The following is a 20,885-nucleotide window of genomic DNA, read 5'->3' as shown; positions in this document are numbered from 1 at the left end:
TTTCTGAGTCTAAATTTATTAAAACATGACTAAAACAATATACTGTCAAAGGAAAGAAAAACAAAACTACCAGCAATGTCTTTTTTTAGTCAAATTCTGAAAAGGAGGACTGTATTTAATGAATACACTATCTGCTAAGTTCTTCTAAATTTTTTTGACGCACTCAAATTCTCAAAATAAATAAATATAATATTTATTAAATAAACATTATAATTTAATAGAAAATGGGAAATGCAAGTCATGAATATGTAAGTTCACTATGGTTTCTGAAGCATTTTTGGGTAAAGAATATTGACAGAAAATTCCCCCATATCCTGTACAGCAATCTTTACATTGGTCAGAGGCTAAACACTCCAATTCCTGAAAGTGTTACATCTAAATCAGTACAGAAGGGTATTTTTTACAATCAGACATGCATTGGCATATGGTATAGTATAATATCACTATGTTACGGTCTGTTTTTCAGCATACAGTACCACACAGTATACTGTAGCAAACTGTAGCAATACATTCATTAGTTTTCTGTTTATTTCCAAAGTTCAAGCTGTTTACAAACCCAAACCATATTCCCATATTGAACAATATGGATCAATTCCTATAATTCACAGACAGAGATAGGATTCTAAACAATTCAGAGGAAAATTTATGTGCAAAAGGTGAAACTCAATCATCAAGTGTGTAGAGTTTATAGGAAAATTAACACAAATGTATAATTTATTGTGACATAAATTCGGTCTGCTGCTGTGGGATCTGTTTATTGTAGCTCTGTGCAGCCATCTTGACCGCTGCAGTGTAATATATCATAATGCCCAGGCACATGATATAAAATGGTTCCTTAATCAGTTTGGCTCTGGAAAGGGCAGCCCTCAAATGCGCAGATTGACTTGGTTAAATTATGTACCATGTGGGAACCATCAAACACGCCAGTGAAGATGTTAATCATTTTTTTGTGTGTGAGTTTCTAAGTTTCATTTTTATTTATTTTTTTTCTTGTGCATGATCAGCATCTGGTGAACCATTATGTAAAATAGCTGATGATTTACTGTATAGTCATGTTAGCAGCATAAAACATATCATATTTAATGACTTCTATAAGTACTTCCACAAGCTTTAGGCAACTTGGTGTAACATTTCATATTGCATTGAATGAAATGTCAAAGACTTCACAAGGTTTGATTTCACTTGAAATATTAAAGTACAGCCACTGGCAGTAATTAAATATAATCCATTCTAGCGATGGCTGAGTGAGAACTAGAGTACAAAGTAATATGTGAGTATACTGCACTGTTCAAATGTTTTATTTTTCTACTGGCAGGTGAGCTTGTGTTTTTATTACAAACCTGCAACCTTTCTTTTGTTGATATGCTGTATATAAAATCTGTTTTGATGTACAAGAAGTTTATTTCTGAGTCAATAAATATATTAAAGGCAATGGTTACTTTAGTAAATGCATCATTCTAAATCTGACGGAATAAATTGGGTTTCCTTTAATGCTACTAGAATAACTACTGACCGTGCAAAGAATAACTGTCATAAACTGACAGTGGTAGAATTAAAAAAAAAAAACAAGCTGCTCTCAACAAATTTATAAATTCTGCAATGGAAAAACCTGCCAAGATTTTAATAGGCCTCAGAATCACCCACAGAAATTGGCAGAGAAATGAAAAAGCCCTCAGTTTTCAAAACTCTTACAAACTGCCAAAAACTGTGACTGTACTCAATACTGAGTAAAGAGAAACTTGTAAGACTTTAGAGAAAAGCCCAGATCCATTAAACAGTGCTGTGTTTGCACACATTTTCCTAAATTAAAAAAAAAAAAAAAAAAAAAAAAAAAAAACATTTTCGTAATGTGTGTTAATTTCAGGGATCTAAATATACTTTTGTTAGATTTGTAACAGTAACAGTTTGTTTTCCCTTTTTTTTAGTTTTGTTATTTATTTTGTAACACACCTAGATCACTGTTAACTGGATATTTTTTAATAATCACATTTTCTGTTACTCCATTTGAAATGCATACTTCTATTTTCAAAACTGAGCCTTCCTGCACAAATCCACGTACCGTAAGTAAACACTACCATTCCAAAACACTGCACTTTCATATAACAAACTACAGTATTCACTATAGAAATCTATAGTGTTTATTGACATTACCTGTTAGGCAGATAAAATATGTTATACAATTGATATAGTATGTCGACAGCTGTCAAGTGTCAGAAGATGTGCAATTACAAAATCTAGCAAGCAGGTGGAACAGTGTGCTATTCTTGTTAATTATTTTAGCAAATATAATGACAAACCTATTTTATTATATCTACTGCTTGATTCTTGATGATGATAACTGAGAAACTGAAGAACTGTTATTCCGCAAAATTGAGTACCGTCAACATCAGCATATTTATTTGATTTCATAAAATACAAAATACATTTACAAATATGCATTACCCTATATTGTACTTCCAGCTAAAAACCTAAAACTGACCACATATTGCAGACATTCAGAAATGCCAATTTTTAAATCATTCATAAAAAGAGCTTCTACATTTTTTTAAGTTAATTTATTTTGCTTCTGATAAAATATTGCCTACTTCACACAATGCTTTTCTTATTTTGGTACAACTGACTCCTGTACCAAGATTGATCTCAATGCATAGTATTTGCTGGCATATTTTAAAAGCAATATCTTAACAAGAAAAACATGTACTGTACCAGTGTAATGATAGTCTAGTGTGTCACTGACCCAGCATGGCAAAAATACAGTTCTAAGTAAAGAACACTGAGAAATGGTTTCTGTTCTGTTCAAGTTGCACTGACTCACAGATCATAATAGTTGACAAAATACACCACAATAAAGTATAACTCAGGATATTGTGCAGCAAATTAATGAAATATTTTAAAGTTATCATCACCTTTTCTGTTTATCCCTCAGAATTCTGCACTGGATGGCAAATGGCCAGCAATATAACTGTCCTCAGTAATCAACAGTGAGAAACTGCCAATAAGTATAACTGACCTCAATATTTTACACTCAGAAAAACTGCTGACAATATAGTTGTCCTTTGAGGTTCCCCCTTCCTCTCATTTCCTGTTGCACGGGGGCTGGTTTTCATAATAATGAGGCAACAAAGAAAGTGCTAGGGGATCTGAAACATGTGTTTTAAGAGACATATAAACTTTGATATCTTTTAACCAAGTTAAATATTTCCTAGCCATGTATGAAAATATAAATGCTGTCGGATGCTGTGATTTAGAACCCTAAAAGGAAATACCACAGTAGTCTACTAATAAATGTACCCCACTGGAAATAATGCTTGCTCTGCTCAGGGTGTGCTACCTCAAGAATCTCAGTTTAAAGACAGCCTGGCTATAGTGAAATATGTGGTCAATGTTATATATTTCATGTGTTATATTGTCCGGATAGAAAGACCCACTGTTTATAGATGGACTCTAACCCAGTCCCTATCTTGTTTTCAATACTGTCCCAAATGACAGCAGGCAGAGGCACATGAAAAAAAAAATTCAAAGCCCCTTTCTTTAAATGTTTTTTTTTTTTTTTGATCTGGCACCATTCAGTTCAGTTGAATAACCCCCTAGTACTGTTTCTCTGTCTGTGAACTCAACCAACGTCCCAGTTGCTGTTAGCGAGTGCTCCGCTGTTTGAGTCAGTCAGATGTGCAGATTTACCAAAATCTTTTTAATTTGTGAACAATTCCATGGCACTTTATTGAGGATCTGGGTTGTTTAACCTTCAATAAATATTACTAATATTATATTATTTTCTGGTGAAATAATGATTTAATCGGTCCAAGATGAATATAAGGTACACAAAATATAGGGTTCCCTTTCAATTTGAAGACGACCACCAACAATACTTTTGGGATATGCCTGCCATAGGTCAGGTATTTACTGAGCATTTTATGTCAGAGCTGTCAATAGGCCCCTTTGGGGACTAACGTTCTTGGTCCCACCTCCCAAGGGAACAAACAATCACTCCATGGAGCTCGCTTCCTCTTTTGCTTCTCACTGCGGTAAGGTAAGGTACTAACCTGTCCAGTTGCTGTGATTGAGTCTTTATGAAAGAGCTCTCACTCAAGTTTTCTGCAGTTCCCCTGCAATATGTTATATTGCTGGACGTTGGCTTGCCACTTCCCTGGAATCAGAAACTCTGCTTCTGTGAACCATAAATGCTGCACAACTGCACTTCATTAAATCTTTCTTTCTTTCATCAGTCTGCACATTGCACTGCATTGCAGACTGCTTTCTAACCCCGCAGAGCATCTGCTGTTGTGTGTGTTTTTTAGATGCATGATTTCCTCCACCGCGTCCCACTGTTGAGTCGACTCCGATGGTTGTCTCGGCCTGCCCGCCAGCTCGCGCGATGCACTTGGCCCCAAAGGAAAAAAAAATATATATATATTTTTTTTTTCCACAGCCCACCCGCCTGGTGTGGTGACTGTTCTAACCCACAGCTTGGCTGTTGTGTGTGTTGGCTTTTTATTCTTTTACTCCTCTTGCAGTTTAAAATAAATAAATACAAATTAGACAGTGTGTGCTTCCTCCACCGGGACCTGGCTCTACCTTGCTTCGCTGTTCAGTAGACTCCACCAGCTGTCTCAGCCCGCCCACCTCGGTGCACTGGGCCTCAAAAAAAACTAAACAAAGAGTACTGTCTTTTTCTTGATGCATAAACTAGCCGTTCAGCCTGTGCCTACCACAGCTTTTGAGCGTGTGCTCCACATCGGTGTATGCTACGCGCTGCACCGTTTGTGTAACTGCACCCTGGTTATACTGCTCTTCTTATTGCCTACCACAGCCAATCGGGCCTGTGTATCCACCCCAGGGTATGCTACACACTACGGTTGTGTTGACTACACACGGTTTAGGCTAGGCGTCTGTTACCAGTACCCTTGGTGCTTGCTCCCTTGGTGTTCGGCATCCTCAGTGCCATCGGTGCTTCGGCTCCCCAGATGTTCTTGGTGCTTGCTGCCCCTCGGTGCTTTGGCACCCTCTGGGCCTCAGAGCCTTGGTGCACACAGTGTCCTTGGTGCTTCGCCGCCCTCAGGGCCGAAGAGCCTCAGTGCACACAGTGCCCTCAGTGCTTCATCATCCTCGGTGCCTCGGCGCTCCAGAATCAGATGCCCTCGTTGTTCACCTCCCTTTGGTGCTTCTGTGACCTCGGCTCCTCAGAGCCTCGGTGCACACAGTGCCTTCAGTGGCTTGGCGCTCCAGAGTTTAAGCGCCCTTGCTGCTCGTGGTCCCTTGGGGCTTCGGCACCCATGGGGCCTTGAAGCCTCTCTGCACTTGGTGCCCCCCATACTTCAGTGCGTCGGTGCTTCAATTACAGACGTTCCTCTGTGCTTTGCCGCCTTTCGGAGCCTCAGAACCTCAATGCACTTGGTGCTCTCACTCCCTCGGTGCTTCACCGCCTTGGTGCCTCAGAGTCTACCTGCACTCAGTGTCCTCGATGATTCTGCACCCCTGGTACCTGATTGCTCCAGTGTTTAGTCACCCTCGGTGCTTCTGTGCCTTGGAGCCTCAGAGCTTTGGTGCCCTCACTGCTTCGGCGCCTTGATATCCCAGTGCTCCACCGATAACACCTGCCCCTGAGCTAACCCCACCATCAGCTGTGGTCACCCAGGATGTTTCAGAGCCAGATATCATTATAGCTGAGGAGGACCAGGACACAATCTCAATCGCGGCCTCCTGGGAAGGTGGCTCCTTCCATCAGGAAGAGGAGGGACAGGTCCAGGAGCTGACCTTTGGGACGGTAACCTCGGACGCTAAGCTTTCCCCTCTCCTAAGCTCGATCACAGCGCTTATGGAGTGGGCCTCCAAGTTTCTACAGGTACCTTGGATAGCAGTGCACGAACCGCACTGATTGGTCTTTAAGACACAGGCTCCTGTTCCCTGCACCCAGCCTTTCCCAGTGTTCCCTGACTTCTTGGAAGAAGTAAGGTCCACTTGTGGCTTCAGAGCTGCACCTGGTTTCATGCAAGCTGCTCCAGATCTTCGGTTTCCAAGGGCAAGCCCTGGGCCGGAGCCTGGCAAGCTTTGTAAAGTTAACGCCTTTAAGTGAATTTGTTTGTATATCAAATATCTCCCTCGCGGTATTTTGTGACATGATTTGCATACATTTCAACATGTTAACATTATTCGTTATATTTAAATAACTTGAACGCTGTACTTTTTCCACACCCTTTTTTCCATGTACTAGGTTGCCTGCCACTGGTTAGTGAATACAGAAGGTGTGCAAAGCAAGCAGTAAATGGGGCTTACTGCGTGCAAAACACGTTACCGCTGTTTAGTGAATGCGACCCTTAATGTGGTAGTTCCTTCTATGCCTTCACAAGGATCCTTGAGGTTGCAAACTCACACCGCTAACCATAGGTTTTGCAGTCTTGAGACGTCCCTCGTCTGCTGTCTCTGCTCATGCTCCCTCGCGACGGCTTTGGTATACTTTTCCCAAAAGTATTGTCGGTGGTCATCTGATAATTGAAAGGGAACCTTAGGTTACGGATGTAACCCTGATTACATGAAAGAGAAGACAATGATCAACCTGCGAGGTTGCATCGGACACCTTCGCTGATTCAATGCAAAAGAGGAAGTGAGCTCCGTGGAGTGACTGTTTGTTCCCTCGGGAGATGGGACCGAGGATGTCACTATCAGACATAAAATGCTCAGTGAATACCTGACCTGTGGCAGGTATATCCCAAAAGTATTGTTGGTGGTCGTCTTCTCTTTTAGGGAACCAGAGTTACATCCATAAGCTTACGTTTTGGTTTATAAGGATCTCATAAAAAAAAAAAAAAAAAAAATTAAAAAACAGCAGAAACTTTTAACATATTTTCAGGCAATGTCAGGTTTCCATTATTCTTGAGGGAAATGTGGAAGCCAAAAAAAACATAAATGCTTTTCTACTGCTATAAAGGTTGAATTAACTTCACTGCGGTTTTCATAATTCATCATATGTTGATGCATTCTGAATGACATGCACATTGTTGTTTTTGCGGCTTAAAGCTTAAAATTTCAAAATCATTTGTTGGTTTATCATGTTTCCAGATGACACCTAAATAAAATAAACCTTACATGTTTTAAATAATTTCTAAGACAACCAGTGTCAATGTTTTCTATGTTCTAGGGCAGGTTATTGTTTCTATTCAAATTGGCTTGTGTTACTGGACTAAGCCTTTGTTGATTACAGTTTTACAGTTCAATTCAGTCCTTCAATTTAGTTTTTCCTTTTCCTTTTTTTTTTTTTTTTTTTTTTTTTTGGCACTCACACCTAATGCTTTGAATTCAGTTTTCCAGTACCATTGGGCAATCTAGTGCTTAACTATGTCTACATAAATATACAGATATTCCAAGAAATGTTAATTAAGGTCTGCACGCAAAGCGGTCTTTAGAATTGGCCTTCTGACGTGAGCCAGTCTTTAAATGTAACCACTTGTTAAAGACAACAATCAGCTTTTTGTCTATTGTGTTCAAAGACTACACATAAGGAGAATTGTTTATACAAAGTAATATACAAATCCACGTTTGTAAATTGAGTTTTTCTAACTCAAAAACGGTAGAACCTTAAATTGTCAATTTGCCACAATAAAATAAAATACATTAAATTATTAAATGTGTAATCAATATTATATATTTGTTCTCCCCAAATGACTTTGAAAAAGTATGCATTGTTTTATTTAAATAAAAAAAATAAAATGTCCTTCAAGTGGAGGAGACAGGACCTTGGTTTCACTTACCTGTGTTCATGGCCTAGTCCAGTGGGGAGAACCAGCACAACTTCTCTGTCCAAGAAATGACCAGGTACAGCAATTTACTTTTAAAATGTGACTGTACTAATTAGCCAGCATACAATGTTTGTGTTGATTGCTGCTTGAGGCATTTGCAGGGGTAGGTCACGAAGCAGTGGAACTATCACTTGACATGAGGCAATAGAAAAACATACATTTTCTGCTAAAAGTCATCATTTCACTTTGTTGTAATATCTTGACAGTGACCTCACTCAGGGCGGGCACTAAAGCATAGCGCTGATACCGCTGAACAAAAGAGCTGGCTCCTTTGCAAGTAGAGTATATCGCGCTTATGTCTTTGGGTGTGATTACATCACCTAACAGCCCTGCTGCTGCCTTGCCCCATGAACATTACACTCTCCCCTGCCAGCCTCAAGTCCGCCCTGGACTTGCTCACCAGGCTACAGTCCAACGAATGCGTGCTGGGGTACCTGAGTTCACTTCTGACACAGATGTAGCGATCTTGGTTAACACAGGCAGTTGCATCACACAGGGTTAGGCAATCCACACACACAGACGGTGGGCGGGTGTGAAGCCAGGACCTCTCATACTAAGCATAGCACCGATACCGCTGTACAATAGAGCTGGCTCCTTTACAAGGAGCGTATATCAGGCTTATGTCTGTGTGTGTGATTACGTCACCTACCAGCCCTGCTACTGCCTTCCCCCGTGCACGCTATATATATCCTAATTATTAAATACATTGATATGTCTCTTTCAATTCCTTGTTAACATTAAGACAGCACCTAATATTCCAGTTCTAAAAGATATATACAAGTTAAGTGTGTTTTAAAGTTAAATATCTCATTAATGTTAAATGTCTCAACAGTAATTTCAGAAAAATAATTCATTGTATTATTTATAGTCTTTTAGCCAAAATCTTTTTGGGTTGTTTGTCTGTTTATTTAAGTTTATCTGCTTCATTTCAATTGTTTGTGGTCCAACCCTAAATCCCATTTGTTAAACAAAAGTATAGCTGTTAAAATTTCTAGTCTCAGTATTAAATCAACATTTTTCCTTAGAATTTAACCTTCCTTTGACTGGATTTGTTGTTTTGGTATATTTCATATGTTTTTTTCTCCATTGGAAATTTACCTAAAAAAAATTTCAAAATTGCAAAATGAACAAAAAGACAAGGAACTAGAGAAATATTTCTTAAAATGCTAGAAACATGTGCTTCTGTGGTTCATTTGAGGCTGTAACTTTGAATCTTAAATGCAATATGGAACTGGTTTGTATATGGATAGCAGACCAATTTAGGTTAATACCCTAGGTGACATCCTTCAAATAATATAAACAAAGCCGAGGTGCTGGTCAAATGCCAAAAACCCTGGTCTGGCTTCTCCTTCAATGGCTAATTTAATTTTAAAAGTCTTCAGTTCCTCAACTCTGGAAATAACACATTTTATCTCAGCGGATCTATTCTGTACAAATGACTCAGGTAGAAGTGACAAGTGGTGAAAGGACAAAGTGTGGCCTTTATCTTATCAGGATATGAGAGCAAATACAGAAGCTTTAAGAGTGATAATCATTTGCTCACAACAAATCTGTTAAGTAAATATTTTGTTACACTCTGTAATAGGTTTTTCCAATAAGCAATTTGCTTGCAGTAAATAATGTCAATTGCTTTAAAAAAAAGAGGGGGGTGGGGGGTGGGGGGGTGGGAGAGTGGTAGTCATGATCATTACAGAAAGTGTTTGTAAAATTTCCTCTGTCAGCAGGAATTTCAATTACTTCAAGATTGTAACCAATTTCAATTTACTGAATGGACTGCATCCAAACTTTTCACATCAGGAATCTGCTCCCTTCAAAGAATCATGCAAGTGTGTAATGCCAGTCATACCAGTGTTCCAACTTTAAACAGTCCAACATGAAATAAATACATAAATAAAAAGCCTGACCAATGTTTTCTTTGATTTATTTTACTTTTATTAAAGAAATTAACATTGTGTCACCACTATATTGAGCTAATGTGTCAATATAGGTTCATAGATCCATTGACCGGTATTTTTGTTAATTTGTTTTTTTTCATTCTTAACAATAAAGATATACATTTGTTTCTTGCACTCTGTTGGTCTATTTTTAAGAATTGTAAACATGGTTGCTTATTTGTAAGAGAATCCGCCCCTAACCAACAAGTCATCAGCAAGCGCATAAAGACCCTGTGTGTTATTCTCCCATGTCGCTTATTTTGTTTTGGCCTGTCAGTCACACGCTGGCTGACCACTTAGAGTCTGGAAGAAGCGCTACCCTCAGCCACGGATTCCCTGAGGTTTCCCCCTACATCGAAAATTTCAAATACAGTGCCTACAGAAAGTCTACACCCCCTTGAACTTTTTTCACATTTTGTTGTGTCAGTGCCTCAGAGTTTCATAAATTTAAATGAGGATTTTTTTCCACTTATCTACACACCATACTCCGTACTGTTAAGATCATAATTGGGTAAGTCTCCACCCCCGAGTTAATACTTGGTGGAAGCACCTTTGGGAGCAATTACAGCTGTGAGTCTGTTGGGACAGGTCTCTACCAACTTTGCATACCTAGATTTGACAATATTTGACCATTCTTCTTTACAAAACTGTGCAAGCTCTGCCAAGTTCCTTGGGGAGCGTTGATGGACAGCAATCTTCAAGTAACGCCAGGTCGAGGTTCTGACTGGGCCACTCAAGGACATTTACCTTTTTGTTCCTTAGCCACTCCAGTGTAGCTTTGGCTGTGTGCTTTGGGTCTTTGTCATGCTGAAAGGTGAACTTCTGCTCAGTTTCCGCTTTCTTGCAGAGGGCAGCAGGTTTTCCTCAAAGACTTTGCTGTACTTTGCTCCATTAATTTTTTCTTCTGTCCTGACAAGTGCCCCAGTCCCTGCCGATGAGAAACATCCCCATCACATGATGCTACCACCACCATGCTTCACAGTAGGGATGGTGTTCTTTGGGTGATGTACTGTGCTGGGTTTGCGCCAAACATAATGCTTTGCATTTAGACCAAAAATTTTCATTTTAGTTTCGTCAGACCATAAAACTTTTTGCCACATGGCTACAGAATCTCTACAGAAAGTGTTTTTTGCATACTTCAAACGGGATTCAAGGTGGGTTTTCCTGAGTAATATCAAGGCCGTATTTGTGGAGTGCTTGGGATATTGTTGTCACATGCACACTTTGACCAGTCTTGGCCATAAAAGTCTGTAGTTCTTGAAACGTTGCCATTGGCCTCTTAATAGCCTCTCTGATCAGTCTCCTCCTTGCTCAATCCAATTTGGAGGGACAGCCTGATCAAGGCATGGTTTTAGTGGTGCCATACACCTTCCGCATCTTAATAATCATCTTGACCGTGCTAGCTTTTGCTATTTTTTTATACCCATCCCCTGAAAAAGTTCAACAACTTTGTCCCAGAGTTCTTTTTAAAGCTCCTTGGTGCTCATGTTTGAGTCTTTGCTTTGAAATGCACTACCCAGGGAACCTACAGGAACTGCTGAATTTATCCTGAAGTCATGTGAATCACTACAATTTAACACCGGCGGAGACCGTTTAACTTGGTGTGTGATTTTGAAGGCAATTTGTTACACCTGAGCTAATTTAGGATTGCTATTACAAGGGGGGGGGGGGGGGGGGGGGGGGGGGGGGGGGGGGGGGGCACTTATCCAACCAAGATATTTCAGTTTTTATGTTTAATTTTCTACAATTTTCTAGAATATTTTTTTCACTTGGAAGTTGTGGGGTAGGATGTGTAGATAAATTAAAAAAAAAAAAAACTATTTTAATGCATTTTAATTCCAGGCTATAAGACAACAAAAGGTGAGGCCGTGTCTTTTGGGAGGAGGTGGCCCATTGCCTCTTCCTATCAATGGCACTGGGATGGATGTAACATGTTTTTCCAGCTGGCCATGCGCAGGTAGCCCTCGAGCACCCATGGACGAGGCCTCAGTCATTGGGCCCTGAGAGCACATCACAGTTCATTGCAGTCAATAAATCATTCATTCATTCATTGTGGATTCTCCATGCTGAACAATTATTTCAGCTAACGTGGTTATCTGACATGTTAAGATAATACTGATACTTCAATAATTTACCATGGCAACTGAAAGTGCATGACAACTACCATTTTCAAGACAATGTAAACGAAATACATATAGGAATTAATTCACAATCACCTAATTGTATGCTTGCACTGTTAAACCAATGACACAGAAGCAATGTTATGTAAATGCTGATATTCAATGTGAACGTATAATTTGTCTTTGTAGATATTTCTTTTTTTCCTAAACCACAGCAATAAAGCAACAAGAATATTTAGTAAATCTAAACCACTTAATCCCCTACGTCTTTAGAAAATGAATTATAAATGGTTTTGCATGTGCTCCAAACCATATAAGATGATGTAATTCATGCCAATACACCACAGGCCGTGACAACTAATCTCTACTTGCCAACATGAACATAATGTGACTCTTAAACGGAATGAGCACTCGTCAATTTAGAGAACATGAGAAGAATACTGTGCTGATAGTTAAGAAACCTGACTCCTTTGCCAAAAGACACCAAAAGACATATCTTTCCAAACAATTCAAAACTAAGTGATACAAAAATATGGAAATACTGACAGATAAAAATAAAATGATTTCACCATATATACACATACACACACACACAGATCTCAAAGCAAAAAAAAAAAAAAAAAAAGCAGCACACTCACACACAAGAGGAATATTATACAAAAGGTTAATTTGTCTTGCCATATGGAAAAAAAAGTCATATAAAAAATACAGTATATCGCAAATGTCTTTTCAGGTATAGTTGTGATGTTGTATTCTGACCCTGATATATGCCATATTGTATATGAGATGGTTATTTATGATAATAACAGACTATCAGTTTGTAGTGTTATAAAAAAAAAAAAGTTAATTACAAAGGACATATGGCTATACCATGCAAACAATTTACACATGTTTGGTAAGATGCTTTAAATGATCCTTGAACTCAAATATATGGAAACATAGGAAAAACCTGCTATTGAAGAACACAGTTTAGAACGAGTGGATTGAAAACACATTACCAGTTTTCATCCCACTAGGATTCTTTTATTTAATGAGCTGAACAGCAAGTAGAAATTTACGGTAAGTCATGTGTCTGTTCAATAAATAGCATGTGAAGTGGTCAAAATTGTCCATTTGAATGCGCTGACATTTAAGCAACAAAAAATGTATTTGCATGCCCGGAAGGGTTTTCTTGCTGCTGTGAATGGCACTGCTCTTGAAACACAATGAAGAATTGCAGCATAATTATAGGAAAACTATTGTGAACGAAGAGTGCCAACAAGTAAATTAAGTAAATCAAGCAAAGCTGGGGGAACTTGCACTGGCAAAAATACAGAAATCCAGGCTCCTGTAATCGACAGGCTAACGTTGTTCACATAATGTCAAAGTAAAAACCACTAACCCTTGGCAAGAGTTTTCTTCAGACCTCCAGTTTATGCATACTAATTGATGTCAATGAAAAGACAAAGCACTGTGCACTTTAACCTAACACTGCTAATTGCAGACATCTTACTAAGGGTTACCTGCTGAGCCTTGCCTGTACGTATGAAAAGCAATTCAGGAAAGTCCTGTATAATTATATAGTAGCTTAAGTCCAAGATAAGCTGCATGTCACAAACTGACAAAAGCCATACAGAAATGCTGCAAATCTCTTCAAGAACAACTGTGCTATTGTTCAGTTTACAAAGTGTGGTCTAATTAAAGAAAAAACACTTGACCTGATGTTAATTGTCTGGTTGCCTTTTTGCCTTCTAATAATGTCTAGTCTGAATGCCTGTGTTACCCAAGATATAAGAATGCCTGTTTCACTAAAGGTATAAGAATGAAGCGAATATTAAACAGCATGATGATTTACCAAAAACTAAAGCTGGTTTAGTGTTTGAGTTTCGTGATTGGGTAAGCAGACTTGACTGTTGCCATGCAAAGACAACCCAGTCTACCTAGGTTTGCAATGGTGTCAACTGTCAGACTAAGGGGATTTCAAGTGGTATCGTTGAAGGAAGCATTTACAATATTTAATGAAGACATTTCAACTGTTTAAATAACATACCCGGAATTTATCTATTCATTGTTAAAGATCCTGACAACTTTTTACACTTATAACTTTAAAGTCTGTTTCAAAGCTATTTTCAAAATGGCCGCTCTAGTGCGCTTGGGGTTTGAGATCTGTCCTCTAAATCATTCTAAAGCAAGTCTTCTGGATTTTGTGTTCTGTCCCAGATCATGGACACTATATTTTTTCGGAACCCCACTACTTACTCTAAATCTATGGCTTAAAAGTTCCCACTGCCACATGGAGTGCCAAGTGAGTCAGGGGATCGGGAGAATTCCATTTGTGCAGAATCATGATAGTGACCTACATTTATCCATGATTAATGTTTACTTTAGTGCTCATAATTCATTGTAAGTTAGTATAAGATTAATAAACTTTTGATACTAAGCAATTCTCAAGAAAATCTGTGTCTTTGTGTTTAAAGAAAATCCACAGCGCCCCCTTTTGTATCTTGATGAATGTACACCTGGTGGGAAAAACGATAATTGCAGCCAAATGTCACTGTTACGTTGGACGTCTTTCATAATCGCCTGTATATGGAGAACTGGACTGGTGTTGTGCTTCCACATACTAGGGAGGGAAAAGAGTCTTGGGTTGGTTTGCCAGAGCAACTCCTTGTGGTCAGATGGCAAAGCAGGCCAGACAGAGACCAGGGTTCAGTAGCCTGGAAACACCCCCTCCTAGGTTCACCATGTGAAGAGGCAATTGGCTAAACAGCTTGAACTTTGGATGCTTGTCAATCAGTCCACCGGGGCATGTATTGTACTTTTGCAATAGTGAGGTAACATTCACAGTCTGAGTGTATACAGAACGAAAAAAAAAGTTTACATCTTATTCCACAAAATATCAAGGTTTACTGTCATTAAAACATACATACTGTATGTTCCTAGTTGAGCATATTAATATGTTTAAAATTAATATATTCTGTATAAAAACAGACAAATCATGAATTTTCTTTTTAAGACATTGGAAGATAATGATGCTTGAACCAAGATTCAAATCTCTTTTCTAGTTAATATAAATAAATAAATAAATAAAATAATGCTTTTGGATCACTGACAAATCTGACTCTACTTACAGGTAAACAGCAAAAAAAAAAAAAAAAGCACCATAAGGCAGAAAAAATGATTGTTTCAGAGCAGTGTAATATTGTTATAAAATTAATGTTTCAAATCCTTTTTTTTTTTTTTTTTCCCTGACGTCAGTTATTTAATAATGATTATTTATCAGAGTCCAGTACTGGTACTTTCCCAATAAAACAGTATTCAGGTTAGAAGTCACCATGACACACTGATGCCAGCACTACTCTGTGCGCAGCCAACTGAAAACCACTGCCAGCTTCCCAGGTTTGGGTTTTCAACCTTGGGGCAGAAATAAACTACCAGACTCAAAGACTTTCGCAGTCAGAACTTTAGAGTATGCCCAAGGTGCTATTTAACAGTAACCCCAATACATTTTAAATGGTTTAGACTACCTCACACACTCTTATAATATACTACATTCTATCTAGGCAATAGAACCCTGGCAGAGCACATTAGAGTCTAATTCGCTGAGTTTTATAGCGATTAGAAAATGGTAAGCAGTAGCTTTATTGTTTATTGTTTATTCTTTAAACATTTCAAATCTCTTACAGATGTATTTTCCTTTTCAGTTTAGTTTTTTTAAAGCTAGACATTTTATCAAAGATTTTGGCTGTCACCTATCAAGTGGTGGTGTCCTGGAATGGAGCTTTGTGATTGGTGGATGGAAGTTTTGTGTTTTCTAACCAAGTAATTACTGTTTAGAAGGCAAAACAGCAGATAACTCTGTTCTTGAGCTCCTGCTTATGGGCGTATGCGTAGTCCTACACATTAGAAGAGGAAGATTTTGGTGTCCTGCCATGGCCTTGACATTCCCTTGACTCGTCATCCATCCAACACCTGTGGGATCAGCTGGGACCCTTCCCGCCTGATACCCCCCCCCCCCCCCCCCCCCCCCCCCCCCCCCCCCCCCCCCCCCCCCCCCACAGGAGCTGGCGGTGGCCGGTGACTAAGGTAGGAATGGTACAACATTCCTCACGAGTGCAGCATTCAGACTGATTAACCACATGCTATAAAGGTACAACCCCAAGGGCACTGAAGATTCACTGAATTGAATTTACTGAATTTCTGGCAACAGGGGACTTTGGTTATCCTAATGTCTTATATTGAGAATAAAACAAAACTTCTTATTAGTATAACAACATTCTCAGAAGCAAAAGTTTTGCAGACTTTATTTTCACTAAGACATACCTTTACTTCTTGTGCAGTAGGTGTTAGGACCCTAACAGAGCATCATTTTCAGTTTAGGACCTCTTATGTTTGGAAAACAAATCTAACAAAAAAAAAAAAAATGATACAGAACTTATGATAATTAGAGTTAATAAAATTATTCCAAGATAGTTGCCCCTTTAATCAGATTCAGTATAACAAGCATTACAATTGTTTCGAACAATATGAATATTACTGGATTTTGTTAAGCCTTATAATAAACTTGGAGTCACTCAATCATATCTACTGATTTCCTTAGAACAAGTTGAGATACAGCACATAGTTTAAATATTAATCTTGTGTTATAATTAACAAGTACTGTCTATCTTCATCTTTCTTGAAACAAAATCAAACTACTTTTTCCAAAAGTAATGGTTGTTATAAATGAAACTTCATTTGCCATCACCGGTCTTAACATTCAGAATTCATTGCATTGTAACTTATCTCTACATGGTGAAAACTTGGTGTTGATGTACTATCTTAAGGTTAATATAAAAATAAAAACATGATCTCTATAAAAGACATTTAAATTTAAGACAACATAACTTTTAAGAATTGTTTATAGAGCTATTTGATTAAGGGTAAAATAATTAAGAAGAACAGGCGGGCTCTTAAAGTTAAATCTGTATAATTATCAATAGATTAACACTTAACAATATGTATTAAACCCCATTAGATTGTATATATTTCTATTTAAGAATATTTTACAATACATAAATCACTGTTGTAAAAGTGTTTTATATGTTGGAACCATTAAAAGAATTAGGGAGAGTAAATAGATAGACCTAAATGTAGTTTAGTTTAGGATGAGTTCAGATGCATTTATATATACAATCTTAATCAACATAAACAAAATCTTAATAGAATGAAAATAATAGGAAATTTTAAGCAATAAAGAAAATATTGATTTTTTTTTTACATCAGCGATTTAAAAATGTGTAAAATCATGCTTACTTAGTGTGTTGAAATCTTAAGTACTGTACGTCAAACTTGGTATAACACTTAATATTAACATCTGCATTAAATTACTTGTATTCCACTGCTAAGTTTAAAAACCTAATAATCATACCAATGTGTTGAAGCCGTATCAAATGCAGAGTGTTTTAGATATTGCGAGCTACAAAAACATATAAGGAATCACAACATTTAGGGAAATGTTTACATTATGATGAAACATACTGATTAATTAGTTACAAACCGCAGCAATTTCAAATGTTATGTTTGGATCATAGTTTTAGAACCGATGATTTGTGGTTGGGTTTAAGAGAAAAAAGCTCTTCATTCACTGAAGATGCTAAATGGCTTCCTGAAAAAATGAAAAATGTATCAAGGTTTTTTATTTTTTAAAGTGCTTCACTAAAGAGCTTTCTTACAGATATGGTACACTGTAATAAAGAGCATTATTTCTCTAACCTGTCTTATTTTTTGCTGTGTTTTGCTTTTCTAAACTGAGTTCTTCCCAGTGAGGGTGCCTTCACACTGTGAAATCTAAATGACTTTATCGTGTGGTGATGGTATGTTGTAATTTATTTTATTGACTATGTTCACAAGCAGCCCTAAATTATTTAACACTATTGTTATGCAGTCATGATTTCTGTCAGCCTTTTCATGTACAATATCGTCAATCTTTGTGCTATAATTTGATTAGGTTATTTAGACAATAAATGAGTGTGCAACAGCACTGAAAATGTATGATATGCATATAGAGGAGTTCTAGGGAATCAATCAAACAATTCATATATATTTTACATTGTTGGGAATAAAAAGAGTTCCAAGCACGACTAATATAATCCTCATGTAAAGTGAATCTGACATGGTTTTCCATTTCATGCAGTAGTTTTTGGTTGATCGAATATTAGCCCATTCAATTTTCTACCTTAACTTCACAGAAGAGCAAAGGCCAATGCAGCACTCCCTGTTGGTCCAAACCCAAGATTGGAAATCCAGCGAAAACATGATTCGAACCACACTTTCATGACGCACTCACAGTGAGCTACTGGGACCCTCGTTACAAACTCATTTTATTGGACTGCAAAGAGATTTTCCATAACAGCTTAAAAATTGCGTGACAATGTTTATAACCTTAGCTGTTGTGTTTAAGCATGATTAATCGAGCATTAGTCAAGCATTTGATTGCTTTTATTGGCCTAACTTTAAAGTGTCACAAACTACAATAACTATACTGCATCTACAATGATGGTGGTTATTGTTGTTTCTAACAATTTATTCTACCATGTCTCTTTCCAGTCTTTGGGGTGCATTCGGGAGCAAACAGGATACACTTCAGAATTTGAGAAAAAAAAGAAGAAAAAAAACCCAGCCTTTGGCCTGTTTATTTATTTATGCTTTGTAATGAATATGAAATCTTTATAAAGCAAAGCCCAGTGGTCCCTTAAGTCTGAAAGGACCCATTCATCCTTTTAAAAAAAAAAAAAAAAAAAGACAGAACTGACTTGAATTTGATTAAATGATTGCAGTATTATATGTGACCCAGAATCTTGCAGCGTCCTGCCCATTGGGCTCAAGGTGAGACCCTCGCTGTTGCTATCAGTTCTCATGGCGATGGCGAGGACAAAGATGATATATTGATGCAGCAATGATCTGTTTTCAGCCATTTTTATTATTATCACTCCTTTAAACTCACTGACTGTGTAACAGTGTAATAAAAAGACATAATGAGTATGGCTAAATATGAATGAACCCAAAACAGAAGGGGATTACTTTGTATATTGTCTACTGCCCTTGCTGTTTCTAATTCAATGTGCCATTGATCTGTCTAGTCCAGTCAATCCCTCCTGGTCACTATGCTTGTTTTTAAGGCTTCTAGTTTGTCAGACTTCAGTAATATGATTAATGAACTTGAAATGGTTTTTGCAGGTCCCCAAATTAGATACAAGGAATGAGATTACTTGACTGATTACCAGTTCTCTGTCATTACTCAATTGCCATGAATCGGATTGTTAGAGATTAAATTTGAACAGAATTTTATTTTATGTGCCTTGTAAATGTACTCTACTCCAGGTATCACTGAGATTCTTGAAGGTACTCCCTGTATTTTATTTTATGACAAGGACGAAATGAAGCACTGTACAGCCAATTCTCATTAAAACAAACTCAGATTAAATTATTTTCCTGATTCTATGAATGTTCTACATGGTACAAATGTAATAGTCGCTTATTGTAAATTGTGCCTTATAATACGAATTCACCTACACATATTTCCTGTTTGTGTGAATAATTTTGGCCCCTGAGCGCAGAACAATTTGAATAAAACAAACTGTCTGAGTTCAAATAGCTTTGTGTAAAGGATACTGGGAATGTATTAACTTACATCTATACTAAAATCCCTGTACTGTATTTCAGTGCTACTGTGGGACTTCTGATCCTATGATGCATTTTGAATTGCCATAGTGCTCACACATCAATGCCATTTCAATGAAGCAGTGCAAAAATCATGGATTATCCTTGCAGACAAAAGTGAAGGTGTTGGATAATACATCACCGTACAAGAAAATGTGATTGCTGCAGATTTCAACATTCCCACAAACACTTTGTCAACCATTCTGAAAAAAGAGGAGACAATAATACAGGCCTATGAACAGCAAACTGGATGCAAGTCATCAGCATTTTCAATTTGCTCAATACCCTGATGTGGGACATGCAGATTTCAAGTGCAGCTCTTTTGCAGTACAGTAAATACTTTTTAAAAGTTACAGCCATAGTTTTCAAAAGACACAGTACTTTTACATTTATAATACATTTCAGTGTTACTGCAACTTCAATAAAAACTTAAGAGTATGCATTTGGCTTAGATTCCTGATAATAAAAATTACTGACAAGACAAATTGTTTGGCTGGTCCCTTCAAATATGTATTGGGATATGTCCTCAGCTCTGCAATCTAACCAATAAAGTGATCCAAGTTTATTTACGAGCCCACTGTGGGTACATACCACAGCTTTGCTTAAAGCTATAATTATTTGTAGCACATGAATTATAAATATTACTACATGGTTTCATAAAATAATAATAATAATAATATAATAATAATAATAATAATAATAATAATAATAATAATAATAATAATAAGTACATTTCCAGTTTGACATTTTCCAGAATTGAATTATTTCTTAGAAATAAACTTGACAACCCTAACACTGGGGGAAAAATGCCTTTCTAAAATCACTTTGCCTGCTTGTTCATACAATCAAACACCTCTGCATAGCTTTGTCATACTTTGTCACTAAGCAGCGCATTGCATGTTGGTTGGAGTCCAAAATAATTATTCAGCAATGTCTCATATGCCACCTCCTGACTACCAAAGGTAGCAAAATATTTTCGGAATGAAGACTAATTGAAATCAATTGCCTAAGTAAAAATGGATACCAAAAGAACTGGGCATGATTAAGAAATATATGATTTATTTTGTTTACAACACATTTAATTGATTAGAACTGCAGAGCCTGTTAAAAAAAAAAAAAGTACATTTCTATTCCAATAGTGAAATAAATTAATAAATACAATTTAGCCTGGAAAATGTATTTGAAAAACGAGCTTGGAAAATACATTCTCTCATCTCTTGGGAGTCTTGGTGACAAAATTGGAAACTTTGGTAGTTTAAAGTACAGCACCTTTATTATGAAGGTGGGTGTAGAAAGAGTGAAGGGAGCTATTCAGATATAGTATAAAGCAAATGGTGATATTACACAACTGTAATCAT

This window comes from Polyodon spathula, chromosome 11 (assembly GCF_017654505.1).
Source record: "Polyodon spathula isolate WHYD16114869_AA chromosome 11, ASM1765450v1, whole genome shotgun sequence".
NCBI lineage: Eukaryota > Metazoa > Chordata > Actinopteri > Acipenseriformes > Polyodontidae > Polyodon > Polyodon spathula.
The sequence above is the reverse complement of the archived record's forward strand: the minus strand, read 5'-3'. Positions refer to the sequence as shown.